We start from the raw sequence: 14,851 nt of genomic DNA, 5'->3' as shown, positions 1-14,851 counted from the left end.
TGAGGTAGGGAGAGGTCTGGGGTCTGGGGTTGGTTCTGGAGAATATGATAGAGCTGAGTCTTGAAGGACATTCTGAGCAGACCAAACAAGTGCAGAGACCTGGAGTTGTGGGAAGTTGGAGCACTTTCAGAGATTTTCATTAATTTTTTTGGGGGTGGGGGATGGAGTCTCGCTCTGTCGCCCAGGCTGGAGTGCAGTGGCGCGATTTTGGCTCACTGCAACTTCCACCTCCCAGGTTCAAGCGATTTTCCTGCCTTAGCCTCTTGAATACCTGGGACTACAGGCGTGTGCCACCATGTCCGGCTAATTTTTGTATTTTTAATAGAGGCAGGGTTTCACCATGTCGGCCAGGCTGGTTTCAAACTTCTGACCTCAGGTGATCTGCCTATCTCGGATTGCCAAAGTGCTAGGATTACAGGCGTGAGCCACTGTGTCCGGCTGTTTTTCACTAATTCTTCATTGTTCTAGAGTTTCAGTTGAGTTGTGACAGGCAAGGCTAATGGATAAGGAATAGTAATAATAATAATTATAATAGCTAACATTTAATTGAACATTTCTATATCCCAAGCACAGAGTGTTTTATTTGTATTATCTCATTTTTAATCCTCATAACTTCTCTGTGGTATCTGATATTTAGTATCCATGCTTTACAAATAAGGAAACTGAAGCTCAAAGAACCTAAATGACTGACCCAAGGTCACACAGCTAGTGAGTGCTGAAGCCAGGATACCAACTCAAACATTCTGGATCCAGAGTTTACCCTGAAGGCCGAAAGAGCCATGTGGGGACTTTAAGTATGGTGAGTAGGGTATAACTTAATCCAATGTGCATGTTAAGGGTAACTTCAGCTTAGTGTGAAGGAAGAATTTGAGGGTAGGGAGTGGAAATAGGCCTAAGGCACAGGGGACAGTTAGGTGTCTGTTGTGGTGATCCAGTGGAAAAATACTGAGTATCTGGATTAAAGCAGATGCAGGAGGGATAGAAAAAAAAAATCGGTTTGAGAGGCAATGGGGCTGTGTATTTGCTTACCCTCAGTGCTGGCTGGCTGCCAGCAGGCCTGCGTGGCAAGGGAAAAGGAGGAGCCTAAGATGATCTCCAGGTGTCTGGCCTGAGTAAGTGGGTATGAAGGGAATAGAGGATGAAGGGGAAGTGTGGATGTGCTTATTGTAAGGCCCCAATGGGACATTCAGAAGGACACATCTGGTAGGCAGCTCTGTGAGTCTGGAATGCAAGAGGGAGACTGGGCTGGAGATGCACATCTGGGCTCCACTGTCAGATGACATTGGCTAATGAGAAGAGCAGAGGCACAAGGAGGAGGCCATGGTGGTGGGTGGTGGGGAGATGACACAAAGCTGGAGGCCTGCAGATTGTGTCCAGGCTGCAGGTGTCTTCAGCCTGGTTGATGATATTAAAACAGAAAGAACCATAGTTGCCAACATTTTAAAAATTGGGGAAGTTTTTTATAAAAATAAAATTTGTTGGTGTTCTTGACAAATTGGGTGATCTGGCCACCTGATACCCACATACAAGGGACAACAGTTGGCCAGTGCCTTCCTTCAGCAGGACCAGTGCTCCCTAGTAGTTACAGTGGCCAGGTGTCCTGCTCCTCTCATTTTGGGCCCCTGCCTTGCTCCTGCAGGCGTTTTATTAATATTTTGTGACCTCAGATTTAAGATTTGGGAAGAGGACACAGAGTTTCGTAGAAAACTAAACATGAGTAGTCAGACAAGTGGGAGAGAATACAGCAAATGGTGTTAATGAATTGCAGAAGCAGGGGAGGTCGGTAGGACAAATGCTATGGACAGATGCAGATATGCAGACTGGGAAGCGTCCTTTGGGTTTGGTCACCTGGAGATGCCCTTAGCAAAAACGCTTAAAAATGGGGTATTAGGTCAAGAATTGTAGAATAAAAGGAAGGGTGAATGTAGAAAATAATTTCAAGAAGCTGTGTTACAGAGGGGAATTTGAGATTGGGAGGCTTTAGTGTGTGTGTGTGTGTGTTTGTGTGTTTTAATGTGAGCGACTTGAGTATGTCTATATAAGGATGTATTTGACATAAAATAGTATTTTATTTGTCCTTGACTTACATTTGATAAGAACTACAAAAAGTCTAGTCTTAGTTTTGGTTGATAGATTATTCTAAAACTGGTGGTTTTTATGAAAACAAAGCCCTCCAGCTTATAGGATGGGATAAAGTGCTTTTTATACATCTATGCAAAGACAGCCCTGCCCCTTTAGATCTTTACTAGTGTTAAATGCATTTTTTACTAGTTTAATATGTAAGCAGCCATGCCTTAAGATGGATAATTTTACATTTTAACAACTGTAGGTTAAGTCAAGCAGTGTCAATGTGGTGATTTGCCACCTACACTTACTCATGAATATGTACACTGTCTGTTTCCTTTTAGTATTAGCCAGGTGGAATCTGTATGATGATCTTATCAGCCAGCATCACTTCTATTACAATCTGGGTTAGTGTGCTTTTGTTGATTTTATGCCACATCCCCAATTTTTCCATGTACTTTTTGGTATTTGTTTTATGATATAATTTGATCCAGCCAATAACTTGTATGTATGTGTACGTTAGAACTTATCTATCTTGTCTTTAACAAAAACTCTCCTAATTAAGGAAAAAAATGTACCTGCCATCTGCAGTGATTGATAAATAAGCGACTTGTCTTCTGTGGTGAACACCATTTCAAAAGCACGTTTGTTGTGATTTTTCTTTCCTCCCAGTTAATGCAGTGGGCCAGAGAGACTTTAAAATTTCATACAGAATGGAAGCAGCCAGTAGCTAAGCTATTGGCAAATGTCAACCAACTCATTAATTCATTAATTCAGCAAATAAATTGTTAAGAATTTACCATGTGTCAGATGAAGTTCTAGGGACTGGGAATGCAGTGATGTGTAAGACAGACACAAATCCCTGCACTCAGGGAGCTCATATTGGAGTGGAGAAGCAAACAGTAAATAAGATAATGAAATTAAAGAGTTTATGTGTAAGTATATTTTTGAAAGCGATAAATGCTGTGGATTAAAAATAAAGCAAGGAAGGGGATCAAAGTTTTAGGGGGTTATTGACATTTTATTTTATTTTATTTTATTTTTTATCATACTTTAAGTTCTAGGGTACATGTGCACAACATGCAGGTTTGTTACATATGTATACATGTGCCATGTTGGTGTGCTGCATCCATTAACTCGTCGTTTACATTAGGTATATCTCCTAATGCTTTCCCTCCCCCCTTCCCCCACGCCACAACAGGCCCCGGTGTGTGATGTTCCCCTTACTGTGTCCAAATGTTCTCATTGTTCAATTCCCACCTATGAGTGAGAACATGTGGTGTTTGGTTTTTCTGTCCTTGCGATAGTTTGCTGAGAATGATGGTTTTCAGCTTCATCCATGTCCCTACAAAGAACATGAACTCATCCTTTTTTATGGCTGCATAGTATTCCATGGTGTATATGTGCCACATTTTCTTAATCCAGTCTATCATTGATGGACATTTGGGTTGGTTCCAAGCCTTTGCTATTGTGAATAGTGCTGCAGTAAACATATGTGTGCATGTGCCTTTATAGCAGCATGATTTATAATCCTTTGGGTATATACCCAGTAATGGGATGGCTGGGTCAAATGGTATTTCTAGTTCTAGATCCTTGAGGAATCGCCACACTGTCTTCCACAATGGTTGAACTAGTTTACAGTCTCACCAACAGTGTAAAACTGTTCCCATTTCTCCACATCCTCTCCAGCACCTGTTGTTTCCTGACTTTTTAATGATTGCCATTCTAACTGGTGTGAGATGGTATCTCATTGTGGTTTTGATTTGCATTTCTCTGATGGCCAGTGATGATGAGCATTTTTTCCTGTGTCTTTTGGCTGCATAAATGTCTTCTTTTGAGAAGTGTTTGTTCATATCCTTCGCCCACTTTTTGATGGGGTTGTTTGTTTTATTCTCGTAAATTTGTTTGAGTTCATTGTAGATTCTGGATATTAGCCCTTTGTCAGATGAGTAGATTGCAAAAATTTTCTCCCATTCTGTAGGTTGCCTGTTCACTCTGATTGTGGTTTCTTTTGCTGTTCAGAAGCTCCTTAGTTTAATTAGATCCCATTTGTCAATTTTGGCTTTTGTTGCCATTGCTTTTGGTGTTTTAGACGTGAAGTCCTTGCCCATGCCTATATCCTGAATGGTATTGTCTAGGTTTTCTTCTAGGGTTTTTATGGTTTTAGGTCTAACATTTAAGTCTTTAATCCATCTTAAATTAATTTTTGTATAAGATGTAAGGAAGGGATCCAGTTTCAGCTTTCTACATATGGCTAGCCAGTTTTCCCAGCATCATTTATTAAATAGGGAATCCTTTCCCCATTTCTTGTTTTTGTCAGGTTTGTCAAAGATCAGATAGTTGTAGATATGCGGCATCATTTCTGAGGGCTCTATTCTGTTCCATTGGTCTATATCTCTGTTTTGGTACCAGTACCATGCTGTTTTGGTTACTGTGGCCTTGCAGTATAGTTTGAAGTCAGGTAGCGTAATACCTCCAGCTTTGTTCTTTTGGCTTAGGATTGTCTTGGCAATGCGGGCTCTTTTTTGGTTTCATATGAACTTTAAAGTGGTTTTTTCCAATTCTGTGAAGAAAGTCATTGGTAGCTTGATGGGGATGGCATTGAATCTATAAATCACCTGGGGCAGTATGGCCATTTTCATGATATTGATTCTTCCTATCCATGAGCATGGAATGTTCTTCCATTTGTTTGTATCCTGTTTTTCGTTGAGCAGTGGTTTGTAGTTCTCCTTGAAGAGGTCCTTCACATCCCTTGTAAGTTGAATTCCTAGGTATTTTATTCTCTTTGAAGCAATTGTGAATGGGAGTTCATTCATGATTTGGCTCTCTGTTTGTCTGTTATTGGTGTATAAGAATGCTTGTGATTTTTGCACATTGATTTTGTATCCTGAGACTTTGCTGAAATTGCTTATCAGCTTAAGGAGATTTTGGGCTGAGATGATGGGGTTTTCTAAATATACAATCATGTCATCTGCAAACAGGGACAATTTGACTTCCTTTTTTCCTAATTGAATACCCTTTTTTTCTTTCTCCTGCCTGATTGCCCTGGCCAGAACTTCCAATACTATGTTGAATAGGAGTGGTGAGAGAGGGCATCCCTGTCTTGTGCCAGTTTTCCAAGGGAATGCTTCCAGTTTTTGCCCATTCATTATGATGTTGGCTGTGGGTTTGTCATAGATAGCTCTTACTATTTTGAGATAAGTCCCATCAATACCTAATTTATTGAGAGTTTTTAGCATGAAGGGCTGTTGAATTTTGTCAAAGGCCTTTTCTGCATCTATTGAGATAATCATGTGGTTTTTGTCTTTGGTTCTGTTTATATGCTGGATTACGTTTATTGATTTGTGTATATTGAACCAGCTTGCATCCCAGGGATGAAGCCCACTTGATCATGGTGGATAAGCTTTTTGATGTGTTGCTGGATTTGGTTTACCAGTATTTTATTGAGGATTTTTGCATCGATGTTCATCAGGGATATTGGTCTAAAATTCTCTTTTTTTTGTTGTGTCTCTGCCAGGCTTTGGTATCAGGATGATGCTAGCCTCATAAAATGAGTTAGGGAGGATTCCCTCTTTTTGTATTGATTGGAATAGTTTCAGAAGGAATGGTACCAGTTCCTCCTTGTACCTCTGGTAGAATTCGACTGTGAATTCGTCTGGTCCTGGACTTTTTTTGGTTGGTAAGCTATTAATTGTTGCCTCAATTACAGAGCCTGCTATTGGTCTATTCAGGGATTCAACTTTTTCCTGGTTTAGTCTTGGGAGGGTGTATGTGTCGAGGAATTTATCCATTTCTTCTAGATTTTCTAGTTTATTTGCGTAGAGGCGTTTATAGTATTCTCTGATGGTAGTTTGTATTTCCGTGGCATTGGTGGTGATATCCTCTTTATCGTTTTTTATTGCATCTATTTGATTCTTCTCTCTTTTCTCCTTTATTGGTCTTACTAGTGGCCTATCAATTTTGTTGATCTTTTCAAAAAACCAGCTCCTGGATTCATTGATTTTTTTGAAGAGTTTTTTGTGTCTCTATCTCCTTCAGTTCTTCTCTGATCTTAGTTATGTCCAGCCTTCTGCTAGCTTTTGAATGTATTTGCTCTTGCTTCTCTAGTTCTTTTAATTGTGATGTTAGGGTGTCAGTTTTAGATCTTTCCTACTTTCTCTTGTGGGCATTTAGTGCTATAAATTTCCCTCTATGCACTGCTTTAAATGTGTCCCAGAAATTCTGGTATGTTGTGTCTTTGTTCTCATTGGTTTCAAAGAACGTCTTTATTTTTGCCTTCATTTCGTTATGTACCCAGTAGTCATTCAGGAGCAGGTTGTTCAGTTTCCATGTAGTTGAGCGGTTTTGAGTGAGTTTCTTCATCCTGAGTTCTAGTTGGATTGCACTGTGGTCTGAGAGACAGTTTGTTATAATTTCTGTTCTTTTACATTTGCTGAGGAGTGCTTTACTTCCAACTATCTGGTCAATTTTGGAATACGTGCAGTGTGGTGCTGAGAAGAATGTATATTCTGTTGATTTGTGGTGGAGAGTTCTTTAGATGTCTATTAGGTCTACTTGGTGCAGAGCTGAGTTCAATTCCTGGATATCCTTGTTAACCTTCTGTCTCATTGATCTGTCTAATGTTGACAGTGGGGTGTTAAAGTCTCCCATTATTATTGTGTGGGAGTCTAAGTCTTTTTGTAGATCTCTAAGGACTTGCTTTCTGAATCTGGGCGCTCCTGTATTGGGTGCCTATATATTTAATATAGTTAGCTCTTCTTGTTGGATTGATCCCCTTACCATTATGTAATGGCCTTCTTTGTCTCTTTTGATCTTTGTTGGTTTAAAGTCTGTTTTATCAGAGACTAGGATTGCAACCACTGGTTTCTTTTGCTTTCCATTTGCTAGGTAGATCTTCCTCCGTCCCTTTATTTTGAGCCTATGTGTGTCTCTGCACGTGAGATGGGTCTCCTGAATACAGCACACTGGTGGGTCTTGTCTCTATCCAATTTGCCAGTCTGTGTCTTTTAATTGGAGCCTTTAGCCATGTACATTTAAGGTTAATATTGTTATGTGTGAATTTGATCCTGTCATTATGATGTTAGCTGGTTATTTTGCTCGTTAGTTGATGTGGTTTCTTCCTAGCATCGATGGTGTTTACAATTTGTCATGTTTTTACAGTGGCTGGTACCGGTTGTTCCTTTTCATGTTTAGTGGTTCCTTCAGGAGCTCTTTTAGGGCAGGCCTGGTGGTGACAAAATCTTTCATCATTTGCTTATCTGTAAAGTATTTTATTTCTCCTTCACTTATGAAGCTTAGTTTGGCTGGATATGAAATTCTGGCTTGAAAATTCTTTTCTTTAAGAATGTTGAATATTGGCCCCCACTCTCTTCTGGCTTGTAGAGTTTCTGCCGAGAGATCCACTGTTAGTCTGATGGGTTTCCCTTTGTGGGTAACCCGAGCTTTCCCTCTGGCTGTCCTTAATGTTTTTTCCTTCATTTCAACTTTGGTGAATCTGACAATTATGTCTTGGAATTGCTCTTCTCAAGGAGTATCTTTGTGGCGTTCTCTGTATTTCCTGAATTTGAATGTTGGCCTGCCTTGCTAGGTTGGGGAAGTTCTCCTGGATAATATTCTGCAGCATGTTTTCCAACTTGATTCCATTCTCCCGGTCACTTTCAGGTACACCAGTCAGACATAGGTTTGGTATTTTCACATAGTCCCGTAATTCTTAGAGGCTTTGTTCATTTCTTTTTACTCTTTTTTCTCTAAACTTGTCTTCTTGCTTCATTTCATTCATTTGATCTTCAATCACTGATACTCTTTCTTCCAGTTGATCGAATTGGCTACTGAAGCTTGTGCATTTAGTACATAGTTGTTGTGCCATGGTTTTCAGCTCCATCAGGTCATTTAAGGACTTCTCTACACTGGTTATTCTAGTTAGCCGTTCTTCTAATCTTTTTTCAAGGTTTTTAGCTTCTTTGCGTTGGGTTCGAACTTCCGCCTTTAGCTCGGAGTAGTTTGATCATCTGAAGCCTTCTTTTCTCAACTCGCAAAAGACATTCTCTATCCAGCTTTGTTCCGTTGCTTGCAAGGAGCTGCATTCCTTTGGAGAGAGATAGGTGCTCTGATTTTTAGAATTTTCAGCTTTTCTGCTCTGTTTTTTCCCCATCTTTGTGGTTTTATCTACCTTTGGTCTTTGACAATGGTGACGTACAGATGGGGTTTTGGTGTGGATGTCCTTTCTGTTTGTTAGTTTTCCGTCTAACAGTCAGGACCCTCAGCTGCAGGTCTGTTGGAGTTTGCTGGAGGTCCACTGCAGACCCTGTTTGCCTGGGTATCAGCAGCAGACCTGCAGAATAGTGAATATTGCTGAACAGCAAATGTTGCTGCCTGATCATTCCTCTGGAAGCTTTGTCTCAGTGGGTTACCCAGCCATGTGAGGTGTCAGTCTGCCCCTACTGGGGGGTGCCTCCCAGTTGGGCTACTCAGGGGTCAGGGACCCACTTGAGGCGGTAGTCTGTCCATTGTCAGATCTCAAACTCCGTGCTGAGAGAACCACTACTCTCTTCAAAGCTGTCAGACAGGGACATTTAAGTCTGCAGAGGTTTCTGCTGCCTTTTGTTTGGCTATGCCCTGTCCCCAGAGGTGGAGTCTACAGAGGCAGGCAGCCTCCTTGAGCTGCAGTGGGCTCCACCCAGTTTGAGCTTCCGGGCCACTTAGTTTACCTACTCAAGCCTCAGCAATGGTGGGCACCCCTCCCCCAGCCTCACTGCTGCCTTGCAGTTCTATCTCAGACTGCTGTGCTAGCAATGAGGGAGGCTCCGTCGGCATGGGACCCTCCGAGCTAGGCGTGGGATATAATCTCCTGGTGTGCCGTTTGCTAAGACTGTTGGAAAAGTGCAGTATTAGGGTGGGAGTGACCTGATTTTCCAGGTGCCGTCTGTCACCGCTTACCTTAGCTAGGAAAGGGAATTCCCTTCCTGGGTGAGGCGATGCCTTGCCCTGCTTCGGCTCACACTCGGAGGGCTGCACCCACTGTCCTGCCCCCACTCTCCAACGAGCCCCAGTGAGATGAACCCTGTACCTCAGTTGGAAATGCAGAAATCACTCGTCTTCTGCGTTGCTCATGCTGGGAGCTGTAGACTGGAGCTGTTCCTATTTGGCCATCTTGGAACTGCCCCTTCTTGGGTTATTGACATTTTAGATAGGCTAACCGAGGAAGGTCTTGTTGTGAAGATATCATTTGAGTGAAGACTTGAGGGAAGTGAGGAGGCAAGCCATGCAGGCACCTGGAGAAACAGCATTCCAGGCAGAGGGATCAGCCACTGCAGAGGCCCTGAATTAGGATGTGGCTCACTTGGCATGATAAGCATTAGCAAGGAGACCAGGATGACAGATGGGAATGACAGAGGGTGAGAGGAGTAGGAGGTAAGATCAGACAAATGAAGTTAGGGGAGGGTGGATGGTGGGCACTTTGACTCTGAGTAGAATGGAAGCCACTGGAGGGTTGAACATAGGAGTGACATGATGTGATGCACGTTTTAACAGGATATCTAGCTAAAGGATTCTTAATCCTTCCTTTTGCCATGAACCCCTTTGGGAGTCTGAGAAAGCCTATGGACCCCTTTTCAGAATAGCATGTTTAAATACAAAAGATGAAACCTACAGGATGTAAAGGAATCCAATTATGGTGAAATGCAATTACTAAAATAGTAAAAGGAATTTATGAGTTAGCAATATATGTGCTTATTAATTCTTTAAATAAAATCTAGCAGTAGGTCTATAACTACTGTGACTCCAAAGTAATAATGAGTATAAGTGATATTTTGAGATCTCTGCAATAACTCTGATAGGATATGAAGCTATTCATACTTCTGTTGGTGTGAAGTCACTGGCACTGGTAATACACACTACCCTGGGCCAATGCCTGCATTTTTAATGGAAGGAATTGCTAAAATTTTAGTTAGAGATTGGTGAAAATAAATATTTTTTTCTGTCTAAATTCAAGGACCTCCTGAATTTCAACACAGACCCCCTACTCCAACTCTTAGGTGAACAGATTAAATGGAATAGAAAAGAGGAGTGGGATGAAGTAATGAAATGTTGCTGTTTCTATTGTTGCCTGCATACCAGTTGGCACTACTGGAATTCACTGCTTGCCATTTCAGATCACTGGGATTCTTGGTGGATTGGCATACCCAGTGGAAGTGTCTACTTTTTTTTTTTTTTTTAAATGTTCTAGGAAAAGCAGTAACTCCAAGAGGTCTTTATAGTTTCTGATTGGTTCCTAGTGGCTAAATCTTTCAGGAGGCCTGGGGTGTGGTCCTTTTGTAGCTGCAGATTCTCTGTATGGCCACAGGCAATCAATCCATTCTCCTCTCCCAGAGACATCTCTTACTTTGTATTTCTAGTTCACAAAGATGTGGATAGTACAGGCAGAGTTCTTCATATTTTAAAAGAAATAATATGTATAAATAACTCTAGGTCATAGGCTACCTCCTATAGCCCCAATACCATTTTCTGCTCTCTGTCCATACCATGAGCTTTCCTGCCACCATGCTTTTGTATGTGTTCTTTCCTCTCCTTGGAGAAGAGCCTTCTTACCCTTACCTGGCTCCTTTACTTCTTCATACCTGACTCGCTCTTCAAGGATTAGCTCCAAATGCTACCTATTCATGTAGCTGTCCCCGCTTCCTTATCTCGAGGGACTCTACCTCTTCTGAGCTTCCTCAATACCTCTCTGTACCTTTTCCCATGCCTGACATACTACTGCACCTTGTATTGCAGTTATTTATTTACCCATTTACCCTCCTTTTTGTTCTTCTCAGCTCCTATAAGCTTTGAGGGCAAGATCCATGTTATCTTTTGTCCTTGGTAGTTCCCAGGATACTGCCCGTCATAAAGCGGTCATGAATGAACAGCAGCAGCTCAGGATAGTGGAGGGCTTTGGCTGGGGGCTGGGGATCCTTTCTCATGTGAATCTATAAGTTCATTTGATATCTATCTCATTCCCCTTTTCCCCTGCCCAAATGCTGACTGGAGCTGCTTATAACTTTTTATTTTTCTATGCAGAAATAACTATTTTCATAAATATTTTATAATACCTATTTATTTAAAATAAGAAATGTACACAATGTTGAGAGGTAGAGAGTAGAAAGCAAAAATCACTTCAAATTCCATTATCCAGAGACAATGAATTTAACATTTTGGTATATATTCTCATTTACTCTAAAAAGACATATTTTACAAAGATAGGATCATGCTATATATTGCATCATAATTATTTCTCTTTTGTACTTAGCATATTGTGACTTTTTAATGGTTTTACACACAGTAGAGCTGTAGTAGCTAAGAGAATGGCTTTGAAGCATTATTGTTTGGGTTCGAATCATGGAGTTGTCACTTAATAGCTGTTGACTCCCTAAAATCAGTTAACTTCTCTATTTACCAGTTTCTCCCTCTACAAAATGAATGCAATAAGAACACCACTTGTCTAAGTGCTGCAAGGATTAAATGGATTTAGACATGTAAAAAGCACAGGGCCAGACTTAGTATAAGGAAGCTGTAACTTCTGTAACTTTTATTATTTCAGCATTTTTAATGGCTACAGAGTATTCATTGCATGGCTACCCCCAGTCTATTTAATCATTCCTCTATTGATGGACGTGCAGGTTGTCTTTGACATTTCACTCTTACAAATAATTAATGATGCAGTGAACAACCTTGTAGATGCATCTTTCAACGCTTCTCTGATTTATTTCTTCAGGACACATGCCAAAATGTGAAACCATGGGATTTTGTGATACACATTGCTATGATGTCCTCCAGAAAGGTTTCTTTAAGAAGTTCTCATTGCTATCATTGTATGATACTTTCCTGCTCATTCCAAAACTGCTTGCTTTCCAGTTCCTCTTTATTGGCCTGTGTTAGTGCAGTCGTTTGATGCATTCAAATAGGACAGCCCTAGCCTCTGTCTCCAGCTAGCCATGCAGTAGGGAGATGACTACAAGGTGGATGGAGCCAGTGCAGTTCCTTTCTGGGGCCAGGAGCAGTTGCATGGACCACTCAGAGTGACCCTAGAGCCTTGTCAACACTCAGTGACTGTGTGGTGCCTCCTTCTATGAGGTGCACACCCTTCCCCAGGGAAGCTGGTCTGCCTGTCTCTCCTTTCCTTTCTCTAGATTTTCTTGCCGAGGCAACACAGCTGCGTCCCTGCTGCCTCCCCTCCATTCCCCAGGGGTAGGTTGTCTAGAAACATAGAGCAGGAGGAAAGGAAGGTGGTGTTTAGTTACCCATGCATCAAGTCTTGGGATTTCTGCAGTTGGTGGCATTTACTCACTCTGAATGACCAAGAAAAACAATTTATACTAACCTTTCAAAAATAATTTAGAGACTTTGCTTTAGAAAGCACTTACTGGTTTGTCCCTGAATATATTAGACCCTGAGAAGTTTTCATTTTCTTTTAGGGACAGATTTTTAAAAATCATGTTAATTCAAGGATTTGCCATATTAACTTAAGGTACCTCTTGAAATTTGACAGTTAAATTTGGACAGAGTGAGTAGTGGAGGGATATTCTTAGTAATGCCCTGTCTGAATCAACTGGAAGATGTTTGATTCTGATTGCTTTGGATTATAGGATTTAAATATCAGTACAATTTTTTTCTAGCACACTAAATCCAATTATGGCAGTATGATTATGGTATTTTAATTTTATTTAAGCAAAACACTGGGTGACAGTTTTCAATAGTTAAGCCAGATAGAGGTAGGGTTGGATTTCACCTTTTGTTATTATTCATATAATTTTATTGCCCTCAGATTTTATTAAAAGTAGGTCTGTGGTTGATGAATGGTAGCAAGACTACAAAACTGACATGAATTTGAGTTTTTTCCAGGGACACCAATTAGTCTCCACAAGGTTGGAGCTTTGGTCAGGAGTGGGTGTATTCAGCAGGCTGAATAGCCTACCTGCAGAAAGCTGCAGCAGGCTATAGATCTGAAACTAGATTAGTGCGTATGCACAGTATATCATTCTGGCACTGAAAATGTTAGAAAATTTAAGACAGACTCACTAACCTTTAGACTCAAATTGCATGAAGCATGGTTTGAGTTTCAACGAAAGGTTAAACTTGCTTTTATCTTTCTTCATTTTTAAAGTTTTGGTTGTATGACACTGGAAATGCCATGACTGAATTCTAAAAGAACAAGTGTTGGGAGAGTATCCCCAGCCCCTGTCAGCAGATGAAGTATTAGTACAATTTGTCATTCCAAGTCTTCTGACCTTCCAGCTCCAAAACAGGTACCTGAGGTTCTTCTCCTGTACTTGTAGAGCATTGGTTCTTAAGTGGGGATGATTTTGATCTCCAAGGGATATTGGCAGTATTTGGAGACATTTTTGGTTGTCACAGCATTGTGATGGGTGGGTGGTGTTCAAGTGGCATCTAGTAGATGAAGGCTAGGGATGCTGCTAAACACTCTACAGTGAATGGGACAGCCTCCGCAAGAAAGAATTACCTGGCCCCACAATGTCAATAGTGCCGAGGCTGAGACATCCTGCTGTAGAAGTTTTCAAGGTCAGGATATCTCCAGATAAGCCAGCCGGCTGCCAGGAGGGTACTCACAGGTCCCATTTCCCAGGTAAGATTATCAGAGGTCGGGTTGGAGTCAGCTATCTCTTAGCCTTGCAACTTCAGAATTTCACCTCAGGTGTCCCAGAGCTGATCAAACTGTAGGAGGTTGACTTGCATTGAAACTCACAGGAAATTGCATAAATACACCTCTTCCTGTCTTACTAAGTTTCAGTACAGTCATAGACAGAACTAGCAGACAGAGTAGACACTTGTGTTGACCGCATAGCTCGTTTGCTCCTGATAGCAAGGTGTGTGGGAACCCAGATCAGCAAGAGGCGCCTCAGGGAGCCTGGAGTCAGAACAATGGGAAGTCTTTGGGGATTATAAAGATACCTGAAACTCCGAGGTCTTGACACTCAAAACCCCACTCTTGAGATGTCCCACCATTTGGGTTGGACATGTTGAGTCTTCAGGGTAAGACTCTTCTGTTTTCACCACTGCTAGGATTGGTCTTGGGAACCAACCTCAGTCTTTCACACTTTCCTTCTCTGCTGCTACTACTTACCAGCTGCCTTTCATTATCCATATTTATTCTTTTCATTCATTTACTCTTTAGTCTTGTTGGCTCAGGGAAGAGGAATTAGTTCAAAAAACGTGCCATGCACTACTCTGTGACAGGGATAATTAATATGAAGATTGATATTAGGACACTGTCCCTAACTGGAGGCTTTCTCAGTCTAGAGGGTGGCGCTGATGTGACAACATTTCAGAATATTGTGGGCAGGACAGTGATGGGGCCACACAGGATTCTGTGCAAGCACAGAGGACACAGACCTACACTGCATTGTCACTTGGAGTGTCTGCTTTGATCTGTCAGGCACTGATTTTGTAATTTTTGGAGGGCAACCTTATTCCTATGATTCTGAGACCTGGGAGAACGGTGCAGGGAGTCATTCTCAGTCATGTGGACTGTCTGCTGTCCATTTGCTTTTCCTTGGGTTCTGTTCCAAGATAGGGTATCAGGTGTCTGGAAGATGAAACAGTCCAATATGCCACTTAGTCATTACCTTTTCCCTCTCAATAATGGAGGCAGTCATTTGTTCACTTTTGAATGCTGTAGTCAACCCACCAGGAAATGCAGCCAGCCTGGGGGGAAGTAGAAGCAGAGAGTTTTGTGAAGAAAGGAGGGAATTCTGCAGAGGTTGGCAATACTCGAGTGAGCTTAATGTGTTTTCCA

At 41.5% G+C, this 14,851-nt stretch overlaps 1 protein-coding gene across 4 annotated transcripts in view; it reads left to right on the top strand.

Moving 5' to 3' along the window:
- The window catches only part of KCNS3 (potassium voltage-gated channel modifier subfamily S member 3), a 56,132-nt gene that overhangs the window by 22,530 nt on the left and 18,751 nt on the right, over positions 1 to 14,851 (top strand). The window contains exon 1 of one of the 4 annotated variants that reach the window (XM_063622817.1): positions 732 to 799. The exons of the other annotated variants lie outside the window; for them this stretch is intronic. The gene's annotated coding sequence lies outside the window, so the exon portion shown is untranslated. Of the gene's footprint in view, positions 1 to 731; positions 800 to 14,851 lie in introns of those variants that run through there. 4 annotated transcript variants of the gene reach the window in all.

The sequence above is a fragment of the Symphalangus syndactylus genome, chromosome 18 (genome assembly GCF_028878055.3).
Source record: "Symphalangus syndactylus isolate Jambi chromosome 18, NHGRI_mSymSyn1-v2.1_pri, whole genome shotgun sequence".
Lineage (NCBI taxonomy): Eukaryota > Metazoa > Chordata > Mammalia > Primates > Hylobatidae > Symphalangus > Symphalangus syndactylus.
This window is presented reverse-complemented; position numbering and strand designations above follow the sequence as displayed.